The 14,638-nt window shown below is 41.8% G+C and overlaps 1 long non-coding RNA gene across 2 annotated transcripts; it reads right to left on the reverse strand.

The window, feature by feature from the left end:
- Positions 1–204: 204 nt before the first annotated feature.
- LOC135295279 (uncharacterized) lies at positions 205–4,798 on the reverse strand. Of its 2 annotated transcripts, XR_010357320.1 has the most exons (4): positions 4,377–4,798; positions 2,499–2,596; positions 1,470–1,586; positions 205–1,139 (listed from the first exon to the last, which is right to left on the reverse strand). It is a non-coding gene; the product is annotated as an uncharacterized LOC135295279 (long non-coding RNA). The 2 variants fall into 2 exon arrangements; XR_010357321.1 differs by lacking the exon at positions 2,499–2,596.
- Positions 4,799–14,638: the final 9,840 nt, after the last annotated feature.

Consider the following 14,638-nt stretch of genomic DNA (forward strand, 5'->3'; position numbering starts at 1 on the left):
TGTCACCCTGACCTTGGTGCTCTGGGAAGATGTCTGTACTCAGCACTAACAAAGACTGGGCCTGGCAGGGGCACGTGGCCCCAGAAGTTGCCTTGTTTTTTCATTGAAAATGCAGTTTAGCACACAGTGAGACGTGCCAGGAGGTCCCATCCTGAGCCTGCACCTGCACGCAGTTAAACGGCTTGTTGGAGCAGGGCCACAAGGAAAAACTTTGCTGAGGTGGAAGAAGAGAAGAGCAAAAAATACAGGATTAACACAATGCACTTGGCTTTATTTCAAGAGCCTGTTTTGGTGCCACAAGGATCCCAGCCCTTCCCAAAAGCACGGAGGGCGCAGCTTGTTTCAGGTCATGCTACAACCTCAGCCATGGTATGGGCTTTCAAGTGCCAGACCAGCCATCAGTTTTTAGAAGCAAGGATGTAAAACTAACATGAACTGAAAGAAAGATGTTTATGCCCTCACACAAAAGCATGACATTCAAGTCCTGTTCAGAAGTAGCCCTGCAAAAATCAAGCAAAATTAATAGTTCATATCAAAGTTGGCCTCACTTCAGGAAAATTTCTGTTGCCTTGGTAAACACAGCTGAGTCTCCATTTTCCTCCTTCCTATTGGCAATGTACTTCACTTGCTAAATAAAGATATCTAAACAATCTCTCTTTGTACAATAATTTTTATGCTTTCCCCATCAGTCTGTTTCAGTCACTTGCCCCTACTCTGTGCAGTAGAGTGCAAAGCAGCATTCAGAGTATGCATTAAAAAAAAATGTTCGGGGTTTTGGTCAACATACTAACAGGAAAAAACTGAATTTATCTAGATGTAAATGTAAGGTTCTCTTTCTCTGAGACTGTTTTCCTTACAAAAATCTCTTTTTTTTCTGCACAGGACCAATGGTATAAATTTACTCCTGCATACAATCTAGCATTCAGAATCTATCAAAAGTACTTCCACACATAAAATATTTCATTTTTCTGTTTTATATCCTAAGATCTTTATTACTGAATACCAATTAGTTATTTCTGCAACATAAATACTTACCTTATGATTAAATTGCTTTCATTTTTGCCTTCCCTTGGAACTCCCTATAACTAATTTCCATTCATTCTCCACCCCCAGAGGGGCATTATCCTGGGCAGAAATATCTGTTCAAGGAGAAGTGGAAACTGATTAACTTTCTCTATTCAGTCATTTCAGCCTTTATGGCTATGAGCAGAAATCCCTGTTCATCAGTCTAACACTGATTTTAATGGGTCTTTGGGCTGAGAATAATCCCAGAAGCAGTTTCTGAAAAATGCCCTACCCAGGTGGTTATCTGGAGCTACTTGCCAGCTTCTCCAGCAGCCCAACAGCAGATGGTACATAATGGAGCAGCAAACCTCTCCCTGCACCTCCAGCTGCAAAGAGCAGCATTGCTGCATCCAGCCTTGGCTTTTTCCACCCCAAAAATCCTAGAAAGCCAAGAGCATCATTACCTTTGAATGGAGATGGGCTAGGCCATACTCCTCACGCACTCCAGCCTTAGTACAGCAATTTCCCATGTGTCAATCCAACTTTTTTTCCTAACGATCATCCTGAGACGAGGAAGAACCCTGTGAAACAAATTGTTATGCTGCTGGTGTAGCCTGCTCCCTATTAAAATAAAATGGGGGATGATGATGAGAGGGCACACACATTACTAGGTCGAGAGAGAAGAAAACTGTGTGCTTGCCAGTGGTGACATCTGAATAGCAGCACAGGCTCTGTAACTGATACATGGCATTTTAAGCATGCATGAGCCCTTCTCTTGTGCTGCAGTGCAAAAGCAACTCCCCTGAGACTAAGAAGAAGGATTTACTTGCCTCCCTATGCCTTGGCTTATGAGTGCATGTCATTAATTTGGTTTTAAATTACTCTGAATACTGTGCACAGTTACTGCTTCATCTATTCAAATAAATAATTTGGTTTTAAAAAAAAGCTGTTGTCATTTCTATCCAAGAGCGAGCACTTCTTGCTTCACCAGCTGGACAGGCAAACCTTTGTTCCATAACCCCTGCAAGCTTTTCCAGTGGTCAGCACAGAGGGACAGACTGTGCCTGGCAGAGAGAGGAGGGTGTGGAGAGCATGCTGCTGGTGTGCCAGAGCAGTGGCTAACCATGGTATGGATGAGGGGCAGAGCAACTGTGTCAGTGTTGGATCTGCCAGATTTCCTTAAAGGAGATGGTTTTCCCTATGCCCACTCCTCAGCCCAGACCAAACTTTGGCCCTTTGTGAGCGTGGCCTGTTGTCAGCCTTTACCCAGGTGCAGCAGGGCTTGTAATTCAGCTCCATGCCTTGGTCACAGTGAGAGAGGTGAAAGAGAAGAGCTGCATACAAAGGAGTTTGATTTTCAAATAGCATTTTGATAGCATTTTGTATTGCAGCACTGCTCAGTTAGGAGAGAATGAAACATCTCATGTTATGCTTCTGGAAAAGGAACGTCCCCTGTGTTTTAATAGCCACTGGTGCTGGAAAGGGCCATTTACCCTGGTGCTGTTGTCCTTGTGTGAACGTGTCCTTGTGTGAATTGTTCTTGTGTTGTCCATGCTTCTGCCTGGGACCAGAGAGAGATGGGGACCCAAGCCTGCAAAAGGGATAGGTGCAGACCTCTTGGAAACTGTTCCACAGTTCAGGCTGGGACAAGTACCTTGTTGGGACCCTCCACAGAGACAGCCATGGTCTGTCTCCAGCCCTGTGTGCAGGAGGACACTTGATTCATATGCTAGACACATGCCACTGTCCCCATGCTTCAACAGAGAAGATGGTAAGCATCAGGAGAGAGGAAGATGAAAGGTCTGCCAGATTTTTGTAACATGTTCAGCTTCAAATGAGCATCAGAAAGACCTTTTTTCTCCATGAGAAGGTATAAAAGGCCTAGAAATAAGCAAAAATTATTGGTTCCATCTGCACTCATATTGCTGGAAATTATTTTGAGTCACAAACGTAGTAAGGGCACCTTGTGCTTTTACAGAAGCAGCACCACCCACAGAGTGATTCAAAAGCAAAAGGTCTGGTTTAGCCTCCAAGCTGGACTCATTGGTTAAATAACATTGTTAGGATTCAAGTTCTCCCCACCTGTTTTTTTTTCTTTTTAATGTAATTAAAAAGAAAATGTAGAAAAAACCACCAGGCTCAAGATTAGACAACAGGATGTTTTCTCAGCAAACACATTACTGAAGCCCAGCAGATGCAGAAAGTACAAAACCTGCTATCAACAAGAGTAAAGAGGCAGGGGTTATAACCAGTAAGTAGTGACATGGATGGAAGAGCAGCAATGCCACCAGTCAGTTTACTTCAGTCAGCTGCATAACTCCTGCATCATGAAAGTTCATGCTTGTGCTGAAAACAAAATTGCTGACTTTTCTCTGCTGGCATGGCGGTTTCTTCAGAAGAAATCAGAAGTGTTCAAGCACACCTAAACTGGCAGTTTAATTCTGTTCCTGTACAGGACCTGTTTCATGAACAGACAGCATCTACATCTGGAACTGCCAATCCAACCTCTTCAATTTACTCAGAACTGAGAACACAAGATTTCATAAGGGACAAAACAAAAAGGGGGTGTAAGAATACCACATGGCAATACCTCCCATTACAAACAAGTATCTGCAAAATTATAATAAGAATGCCTCAATCACAATGCTCATCTTACACAAAAGTAGAATGACAAGAAATGAAATAGAACAACCTATTTTCTGATCTTTTTCTGTCTCTTCTAGTTGCATTAGACACGCAGACTACATAATTTGCTTTTTCAGACGTACACATGCAAGACAATTAAGTCATCTTGTCTGTAGCAGGTTCTGGGTGCCTACTTAACATGTTTTACTAAAATTTCTGTGTCAGCCTTTCAGCTGAGCCTGAGACAAAGCATGGTATGAAGCCCGGGTTCACCGACTTTGCCAGATGCTCTGTGACACAGAACCTTGATGTTCAGTGTTCACCTCTCCTCTCAGCCAGAGCAGGGATGACACCAAGCACCAAGAGCTGCCTGCTCAGGTGGAAAGCCCTGGAAGGGGTGGGTGGCTGCTGGCAGAGGCAATTCCTCCAGTACTTGCTGTGCCTCAGTACACAAACTGGGGGCATGTGGAGCGAGATGTGCTTTCGTGGCACTGTGAGAAGGGGCTGTTTGACTACAGAGTTGGTTAAAAGTTCAACAACTTCACAGCAGGGTCAGACACAAAGAGGCTGAAGCTGATTTCACAGCTGAAGAGGAGTTGAAGCCATAGAAGAGAAGGACAAAGATCCTGGTATTTCAAAAACATCTCAGACCCCAGAGCAAAGAAAGAAAAGACAACTATCAAAAGGAAATTGATACAAGCCCATCAACAATTTCTGCCATAATTATAATTGGTTTGAGTGCTCACCAAGTAACAAAAAATAACTGGTTTTAGAGGCCTTTCCCAGGTGGCTGGCTACTACAACAGCAACAAACAACCCTGCATTTGTGAGGTCAGACCCCAGCTGTGCATGGAGCAGCCCCACTCACAGCTACAAGAAAGCCCCACAGTTTCAGCAAATACCCTCTCAGAGGGGATGATGCTCTGCCTTGCCTCCCCTTCCTGAAGCTCTCCAGAGTCATCACATACCAGCCTGTTAAGAGACACCAAACTGATTATACTTGCTCATAAAATGCGTTTACAGATCTTCTTAATTCCTGTTATTAGCACTTGACACGATGGATGGTTTTCTAGACACGACTGCAGCTCCACACAGCACTCAGACAATCCCCCAAGAGCAATCCTGAGACATTCCTGCAGCTCACCACACGTGGGCAAGCTGGGTCTCACCTCCAGGCAGGCTGATACCAGAGCCTGAGACACATGCAGTGCTCTTAGCTGTACGTGTAGCATCCTTGGCACTTGCCAGCTCCCAAAAGTGTTAAGTGTTTATCTGCTTTCTTACTGCTGACCAGTGGGATGATCCACTTCTAAAAGGCTTCACTGCTGCACTGTACATCTTAAATTATATATACAGCACTGTGCCATGGGAGAAAAGCAATCAAAGTGATTTATTTCTGGGTGAACAGAAAGTGTCCCCTTTGCCTCAAAACAGTAATTACTGTGGGCCACATTCCAATGCTAGCCTTAGCCATGGCAGTAGTTACTAGAACAGAGATTATCTGTGGAGTAAGGTATTTCTCAGCAGGTATCAGGATGCTGGTTTTCAACCCTAAAGCCTCTACATTAAATACCACACCTTTAATTATTTCAATTTACCTTTAATCAAAGGATGTGAAACTAGAGTGCCTCCCTTTCTCTTTGCTGATAGCTGCTCCCACAGATATTCAGAAAAACAATTAATTACTGCAAATTTTAGAACAGAAATAGCTATGCAGGTATCTGTGAAGATGTTAAAAATGTCATGAGAAAAGTGAGATAAATGTCAATGTTATTAAAAAGAAATATCTACTTAATGCAACATTTACCTAAATGTTTGCCAGAAAACAGCAAATAAGGAATTTAAATCCTGATACAGCACAATAACATACTGAGGGTAAACTCCACCTCTGCATTGAAAGGCAGAGCGAGATGAAAATCTCATTCCAAGCCCTGATATCATCTGTGCTAGCCCTCTGGACAAAAGTGGATTTTATCCAACGTACAGTGGCTTTGTAAACAACCCACTTCCTTTTTACCAATACCGAGTTTAGTTTTCTAATGTTTCCTTCCACATCTACAATGGTGCCTTATCAAACCCCACAACCTGGCAGGGTGCTGGGATTTATACTCCCTTTTCCATCCACCAGGGCCTCTTGGTCACTGCTCTGCTGGACCAAAGCCTCAGGCACCTTCAAGACCTGCTGTCTTGAGTTTAAATAGAAGACCCTGTACCAGACAAAAAATACATGAGTGTTCCTTACGTTCTCACAGTTTATCACATAATGTAGGTGGCTCTTACAGTGAGCTGACTTAGTTATTCTCTTGGTTGTGTCTGGTCTGCAAGCACCTCTACAAACTGTGCCAGCAATAATTTCATGTTTTCCAGCAAGCTACTGACACAAGTGTTAAATAGTAAAAAGCCAGCAAACCTCTGAGGAACCCTATTATATACACCAACAGCTCAGAGATTATTCCCTCCATCCATCTCTACCTGGAGATCATCAGGGTCAAAACCACTTTCTGTTGGACACTGCTCATTTTCTCTCTGGATCAAGATGTGAAGAAGGCCCATTCAGGCAAATACCACAACTTCTATCAGACAAGCTTGTACTCTTGATCAAGTAAAATACATTGGGCTGATTTGATAAGATTCATTTTCCTTAGGCTCAGTAGAGAGATGCTAACAAAGTGCTGGTCCCTATATTTGTTAATAAAGGACTCCAATTTCAGTAGTTCCATTGTTTTGCTTTGGATCAATGGATAGACCTGTACCTAGCACCAGCACTCAATTTTCATAGCCTGTTAGCTGTACACTTTTTTCCACTCGCTGACTAAAAATCAACATACAGAGATCAACTGAGCTCCTATCTCCAGGTCTTTAAAATTTCATGGATACAAACTTTTTGGATTAAGAATTCTAAAATGTCCAGAGTTAGCAGTTGTCCACAGTAATCTTCTCTAGCTCCTCTCTCAATGGAAAATACTTCGATTTCATTATCTGTGATAAAGCTACATCTTCTATTTGTTAGGCCATGCAAAATGTATATTAACACTGTACTGAGAACTAATCTTAATAGAAACAATCAAAACTGAGCCAGCTTCTTGGCTGGACAGTCAAAGCTTCCACTTGCAAAGCTCCTGAAAGCTTTCAGCTCTGCACAAGCTTATCTTCTCAGCTCAGTGACAATAAGCTCTTTTCTAGAACATCTTTAAGTATTTCTAGCCAAGCTATAACAATTTCTTTGATGCTTGTGTGATGGACTAGAAGAGAGTATAGAAGGCTTCATGCCAAAGATTTAAACCTCTTCTAAACCAGAATAAAATACAAGCTTTGTTTTACTTAATTTGGGTTATGAGCAAGATATTGGATCACTTCCTAATTTGAGTGGCATGATTTATTTCCCCCAAAAAGCTGTGCTGGAAGCAATCACTGTAACACCAGGGTAACACTCAACTTCATATACATGCAAGAACAGTGACAGAAAACAGCAAATGTCCTCACATGCACTGGCAGCTCCGAAACCTGCGGGGGTTGCACTGCCTGACAGGGAGAAAGCTGGGACCTTGACACTGTTCAAACTAATAAGCACATGCTTGACTAAGATTTGAACAGTGGTTGTAATTGCCATCTGCATTATTTGCCTCTGCTGTGTAAAAACACTGGCAGCCCCACATTTTTTTGAATATTAATGGAGGAAATTCAAGATGTCAAGATGTGCCTTCACAGACTGCCAGGTCAGGGCATGCAACTCACATTGTCCCTTTCTTTTCACACACTACCTCCCCTCCTTTGGATCACGTCTGACAATGTAATGCCACAGTTCTTAGCAAGCTTTAAAAACTTATCATTCTCATGGAAGGCAGAAGGAGATATCTGCAGACCATAAAAGATTGCATTTGAATAGCTTAGATATTATCAGCTAACATGGAAACATAACATTCTTCCTTGTATCCCAGTAATATCTAACCCATCCTAATTTCCTGTTCTTCACATCAGAACATCTGTGGCAGCAAATACAACCCTCAACAAGTTGGAGATGCTTGCACAGAGAGCTCCTGCACTCCAGTCATGGGAGTTCCCATGAAATGCCTCCCATTCGATACCTGTCAGCAATCCTTCCCTCTCCATTGCTTCAGCCTACTCCCACTGCTTGATGCACAGGAAAAACAATGCCCAAGAGCCAGACAGACTTGAGTGAACAGCACAGTTCTTAAGAAGTTTGCATTGTCAGAGATACAGCTCTTCATGCCTCTTGGAGAAAAAAAACACTCCCTCCACAATTACATTTTAAAAATCCATTGTAGATTTTACTGGCACTGCTGCCAATGACAGAAACCACATTGTCAGTAAGAAAGATGAAACTGCAACGTAACATAAGAATGAATGCCCACTTTTGTGCAAAAATGCAATCCTAGAAAGCTACAAAAACATTCAGAAACAACAGCTCTTTTATTTGGCCCTGATACTGCCCTCGTGTACAATCCAGTTCACCAGAACAAGACAACCCCCTATCATTAGAGATGATCTCATGGAAAAGCAGCTCCTAGCAAGTTTTCTTGCATGGGAGGCTTTAACTGCCAGCCCTGATGCAGCCTGACTGGGAGCGGTGTTTGCTCAGCACATTCTGGTGGTTTCAGAGACAAAGCCAGCATTCCCAAGGCTGGAGATAATCAAGCAGATGAAGTCATGCTCTCTGAATGCTCCAGAAAGAGAAATGGATGGGGGGGGGTGTGGAGGGTGGGTGTTGGAGGCAGGAATGGGGGACCATATTTAACATTACCACACATAAGACAGGAAAAATGTTCCTCATTTAATGATTCACTACATTAATAACATGCTGGCATTACCAATACGATATTATTTGTAAGAATGAACCATTTAACCCCAAGAGGAGTCAGACTTACAGGCAGCACATCTAAATGCAGGCACTATAATGCAGCTCCTACGTGTTCTCCCCAAGGACAGACCTTTGGTGGCTGCAGACAGAGCCTAAAGCCAATGAGGTCCTCTCAGGGACCACACTTAAGCACCACCTTGTTACCATCCTCATCTCCTTTGAGGAAGGTACTGCTAATACCAGTCAACAGCATGTAGAAGTAAAAGGTGAAGCACATGCCAACAACAAACCCTTTCATTCAGAGCCTGCTCAGGGAGTAGGCCAGGGCAGAGAAGAGCACAGAGCAGTTCTCAGTGGTGATACTTCAAAGGCAGCCCCAGGTTGGGAAACAGGCTAGAATTAGATACTGATAACCACCAGCATCTTGGAAAGCAACTGGTGTTTCAGGAGCCTTTGAGTTCAACTACAACTGCTTAAGGGAAATAAGATTTCCAGCCCTTTCTAGAAACCCTGTACTAGCTGCTTAAAAACTGAAATCATTGTATTGACCTATCCCTGAACTCCTGTGACTTTTTTATATTCATCTCTGCCTGCAAGCCCTCCAGGGATGGATCTGGCCTCACACTGCAGCATATTTCTGGGGCTTACACTGCAATTATTGTAATGGACATCTTTCTCTTCAGATTTGGGGAGAGTGTGGTGAAAATCCTTCCCATTCTCATGTGTTTTCAATCATTTTTTCCTCCTTTTTACACACACGCATCTCTTCCCAATTCAAAAATGTATCATTTCCCTGCAGATAGCACAGCTGGATGGGTACAGCTCATTAGTTTCTAAGAAGCTTTTTTTCTTCCAACTTCCCTATTTTTATTTGAATCCTAGCTTTATGCTTTCTTCTGCCTGGGAAGGGATTATGGCTATGGTCTCTGCTGCTGGATGGAAGTGTAATATATTCCAGTTATCTGCTGCATATTAGATACAGCCACCTCTGGATAAACTGGAAATCTCCCAAGGGAGCATTGCTGAAGCAAAGCCCATGCCAGGTACCATGCCAGAATTTCTCTCCTTGAGAGACAGGCAGCTGCAGTCAGGCTCAATTCTCCTATTGCCACTGAAATGGCAGCAAGAAACTCTACCAGAGAAAGCAGTTTACACTTCAGCATTCCAGCCAAAGATAAAACACAGCTAGCATCTCTGCTGTCAAACATCCTGCTGTCTCTTGCCACACTGATTTCACTCCGTGCTGAGTCTAGTGGCAAAATCCCAGCACTAATGAAGTTTTCACCAGTGGGAGTTTCACCAGTGGATTCAAGAGGGCAGAAATTTCACACTGACTCTTAAGTCATAAAATTCCCTCTGCTCACCTCTGAGCTTAACAACTGTGCCCGTTACACCCAGGACAGAGGATCTGGGGTTGATCCAATATCATTTTAAGTTAATGGAAAGGCTCCCACTAACTTTAATGAGGACTGAGATAGATGAGTTAGTGGATGAGGAGAGCATTTTATTTGAGAAAGGGAAGATTATGTTTCACAGCCACTTACATTGTCTTTTTAACCCTCATGTACTATTTCTATGCTTCTCTAATCCTGTGTTGATGTCACTTGTTGTCAATACTGGTTTTGCAACAGTGAAGGAACATTATAAGCATTCAGGTTTTTACTCTTCCCTCCTCCTACCACTTAACATGAGCAATAACAATTGAGAAAGTCAGACTATCAACAGAAGCATTCAGTAGAGAAAAATAGAGATGTAAAAATGCACTATAAAAAAATTGTCTGCATAACCATGCTTGAGAATATGCCATGGCCTCAGTTATGCCTGCAGCTCACAGCACCCTCTCTGTATCAAGGTAATGTCTTTTGTTGGGAGCACACATCAGTAACCAAAAAGCTGTGACAGCAGAGTTGTGCTTAAGAGAAAAGCATTACTTTTGTATCAGTGCCAATCAATAGACCCGATTTAATGCTCTTTCCTTTCTGTGTGAATATCAGTGGAAACTCATTCCTCATCCTGATTTTTCTTGCTCATCCCCCACCCCATGCTTGCTGCATGAAAAATTCACACTTGTGTACCTCTGCTTTCTCTTGTTCTTCCCCATGATCAGTTTTTTTTCAAATACCATTCCACATGGCACCTTTTTAAAAAGGGCTTACTTTTAATATTTATTCTAAATGCTGCCCATTTGTTTTAAATCTCAGCCTAGAACTTGAAGCAGTTTCTTTTATTCTGGATGAAGCAAGATGGGAGAAAACAGGTTGCACTCATAATCCAGGCAAATTAGGTCAGATTCAAGTCTCAGAGACTGTTGGAGGACTGTGGATGTCAAGTGATGGCACACATCTCATATGAACATCTTACAAACCTTCACCATGGTTCCCCTCAATCAGTGGCATGAAATTGGCATTTACTAGTATTTCACACCTTTATTTTCACTGCTCTTTTTAAACCTTACCCTCAGTATTACGGCATGCTTGAAAACTGAGCAGAAAGTCTCAAAGCCACGTGAATGGTGGAAATGACAATCACAGTTACCTGAAGGATCAGCCTGTGGGTTTTAATGCTGTGGCACTGAAGGGAAACACATTTGAGCCCCAGAGTTCCCACCCCCAAGGCCCCATGTCTCTATTTTTTAATTCTTTGGATTCCAAGAATATTCTCAGACCAATGTATTCAAAATGGAAATGAATAATCACCAGCTTAACAACAGTCATTAATCCCCTGTAAGCACACTTCTGCATGAATCTATTAATTCTCATTTCCAAGTTTTCAGAATTAGAGTGTTTGATATAGTACATGCTACTTATTCCCTTTAATTAAACAACCTCCCACTGCTAAAGCAGATGAAATATTTCATCAGTCAAGAGCACGCACAGCCCTCATGGAAGAAAGTTTCCAGGCTTGCCTGACACACAATAAAGTACGGAGCATCAGCTGAAGTTTCTTGGCTCACCTTAAATCCCACTTGTGGCAGAAGCAGCAGGGGAATTAATTCCCTGCCTTCTTTACAACATGTACCTTAAGAGAGAATTGCACAGTTCAGATTTATATTGAATGTGTGTACCCTCTGTACCCTTCCTCACAGCCTGAAGTGTGGCTCTGATCAACAGCAGAAAGAAATGACAAATAACATCGCTGAGCACCTGAATGACAGCAAATCAGTGACCTACAGGAAACTGTTTTGCATCACCAAAGCAATTCCACATGAACAAACATCCATTCATGTGATGAATCCATGTGATTTGCCACTTGGCAACTCTGGCAATAAATTTGAGTAGCAGAGGGATACACTGTCTAAGCAGTGCTGAAAAAGGAAGAGACTAGCTGTGTTTATACTTCTCAGTGCTGCAAAGCATGTGGAAGAACAGGAGCTCTAACAAGCCAATGGCAGAAAATGCACAGTACCATTTAGTTTTTCTAATTCCTTATTTAATTCTATTTTGGGGGGCATATACAAAGCATGTATAGAGTGTACAGAAGTAATCTTATGATATTTGTGATTCATTATCGTTGTCATAAATAGAAAATGGAAACGCATTACTCTATCAAGAAAGTGGATGGACCTTCACACATTCAAGACAAGCTGAAGTTTGTAGAGGCTTTTAAAATGGTGTTTCATAAGTAGGGCCCAAGGTTGAGCTTTCAACTCAGTATGTGATTGAGGAATCTCACATCCTGAGCACACAGATACGAGAGGAGGGCACGACAGTGAAAGCTGTGGGGTTGTAGGGGTCATTTGACATGGGTGCCTCACATCAGGACTGTGACCCTGCTGCTCAGAGGAGCTTAGGACTAGAGAAAAGCAAAAAGGAGTTTGGCATGGAGCAAGCATACTTGTCCAAAAGAGCACAGGCATTTGAGGAAGTCATGTTTTTGAGCCCAGAACTGAAAAATGGTGATTCCTTTGAGACTTTAAAGATTTTAGGTCACTTTGAACAAGCTTCCTTTAAGTGTGTGCAATGCAAGTCATTCCTGAAAATCCCAGAGGCCTAACACCATCCCCTTGATGGAATCAGATTACAAGGAAAACTTGGGTCATTCAAGAAACATCAACTAATAACAAAGTCATCTCTGGCAGTCCCAGTGGACTGCAGTGTAGGAGGCTGTGAATCACTGAAGACATGGGAAAATGGCAGCAAGAGAAACAAAAAAAAAAGACCAGCTTGCAGCAGATAAACAGGTGTAACCTCACTAAATCCTTGTCTATTAAAATCCTCATCAAACTAAAGCAGTTGTCAGGATCTGATCCCTGCCTGGAAACTTGCTGCTCTTTTAAGTATTTAACCCCCCATACGAAACATCTTATAATTACTGCAATATGAAGCTTCTCAAAAGGGCATGTAGTGACAGCACAAGGGGGAAATGGCTATAAACTGAAAGATGGTAGATTTTGATTAGATATTAGGAAGAAATTATTTACTTATGAGGGTGGTGGGGCACTGCAACAGGTTGCCCCAGAGAAGCTGTGGATGCCCCATCCCTGCAAGGGACCAGGCTGGATGGGGTTTTGAGCAAGGAAGGCATCCCTGCCCATGGCAGGGGGGTTGGAACTAGATGATCTTTAAGGTCCCTTCCAACCAAAACCATTATGTGATTCTTTGAGCCATCCAGAATTTATTTTTAATATTGGCTTATTATAGATGAAGAAAACTTGCAAAATCTCTGTGGGATAGGAATGGAAGGTCCAAGTACATAGGCACAGCAATATCACAGTGCTCCTTGAAGAGCTGGAACAGTATTTGAAAGGTGAAATATGCTGAGAAAACAAATAACATTCTTTTTTTCTCCAATTTGAGGTTTTTAAGTCCCAAAGCATAATATTCTTTAAATTCTTACTATTAAGGTTTTATCCATTAAAAATATCTAACACTTAAAACACATTCCCCATGGTAGGATCAAATAACATTAGACAAGGGAGCTCTGAAGTTGGAGGGCTGAAGTTTAATAACCAGAAAATCTGAGAAAAGCCACAGTAATTCTACAGCAGAAAACTTAGGAAGTCAGATTTAGATAAAGAACAGTGCAATAGTTCATACTGAAGTAAGCATGAAATCCCCTTTCATATAACATTCTCTTTGCAGATTTGGCATTATCTTCACTCTATATACTTTTTGCAAGATTGGTAAACTAAATATGCCTTGCCTAAGATATTTTAGAAAACATAGATATATAATTTAGTCAGCTGCTCTGGAATACAAGTTAACATTTGTGATCCCCTATATCTTCTAAAATTAGGCCTCTTAAAATCATAAGTGTAAGTGCCTTAATACCTTCTAATATCAAACACAAGTCGGGGAGAAATGAATTGTATTAAAGTTTGAGCCAAAGCCAAGTCCAGTCATTCTGATCTTTCCATTAAATTTCAGCCTGCCTTGGTATAAGCCCTTAGAGAACATGTAAAATAATGTTGATGCTCTTTGTGGTTATTGCATAATGTTACGAGGTTCTTTGCAAATAATTTCCTTTTTCTCTATCTCAGTTTGTGGCCACTGTCCATTAAAAACAAAAGTATTCTCAAACTAACATTCAGGATGCCAGATAATGTGTGCTTCTCAGTGTAGGCAGCATCACTGAGGAGCAGTGATTTTTGTCTGTGCTCACATAATGACAGACAAATCTTGCTGAAACATGCCTGTATGTCATGCTTGCTTAACAAATATATATATTCAAAACATGTGGTGAGTGTAAATTGTAATAATTTACCAGAAGACAGTACCAAGACTGGCCAGTTTCCTGAGTTCTAGGGGAAGAAATTCAGAGGATGGTGGAAAGTACTGTCAAACTTCTCTATTAGCTGGAAAAGATAAGTATTACAGGAAGGGTGAATGACATGCAGAGAAAAATAATGTCTTCATTAACTTTTTTTTTTTTTTCAGTATCTGTCTATCATCTTAGACAAGCATAAAAATCTATAGCTCTCTAGATCACAATTTACCATGACTTAATTTCAAGACTGTTCTTCCTAATGTCTGCTGACAGAGATAAAACCTTCTGGAAAAATCTCTCCACTTTCTTTTTCAGGCCAGTAAAAGACAGCTTTCATGGCTGGGAAGCACAGCAGCTGAAAGCCCAGGGGAGGATTAGTTCAGAGCATCCTGTTAAGAGTTCATGAACTCACTTGCACCCATCCTGACTGGGAAGAGATGGGTCCTATTCAAATGTACAAGGCCTCACAAGGACTGATGAGGA

Source organism: Passer domesticus, chromosome 2, assembly GCF_036417665.1.
Source record: "Passer domesticus isolate bPasDom1 chromosome 2, bPasDom1.hap1, whole genome shotgun sequence".
Taxonomy (NCBI): Eukaryota; Metazoa; Chordata; class Aves; order Passeriformes; family Passeridae; genus Passer; species Passer domesticus.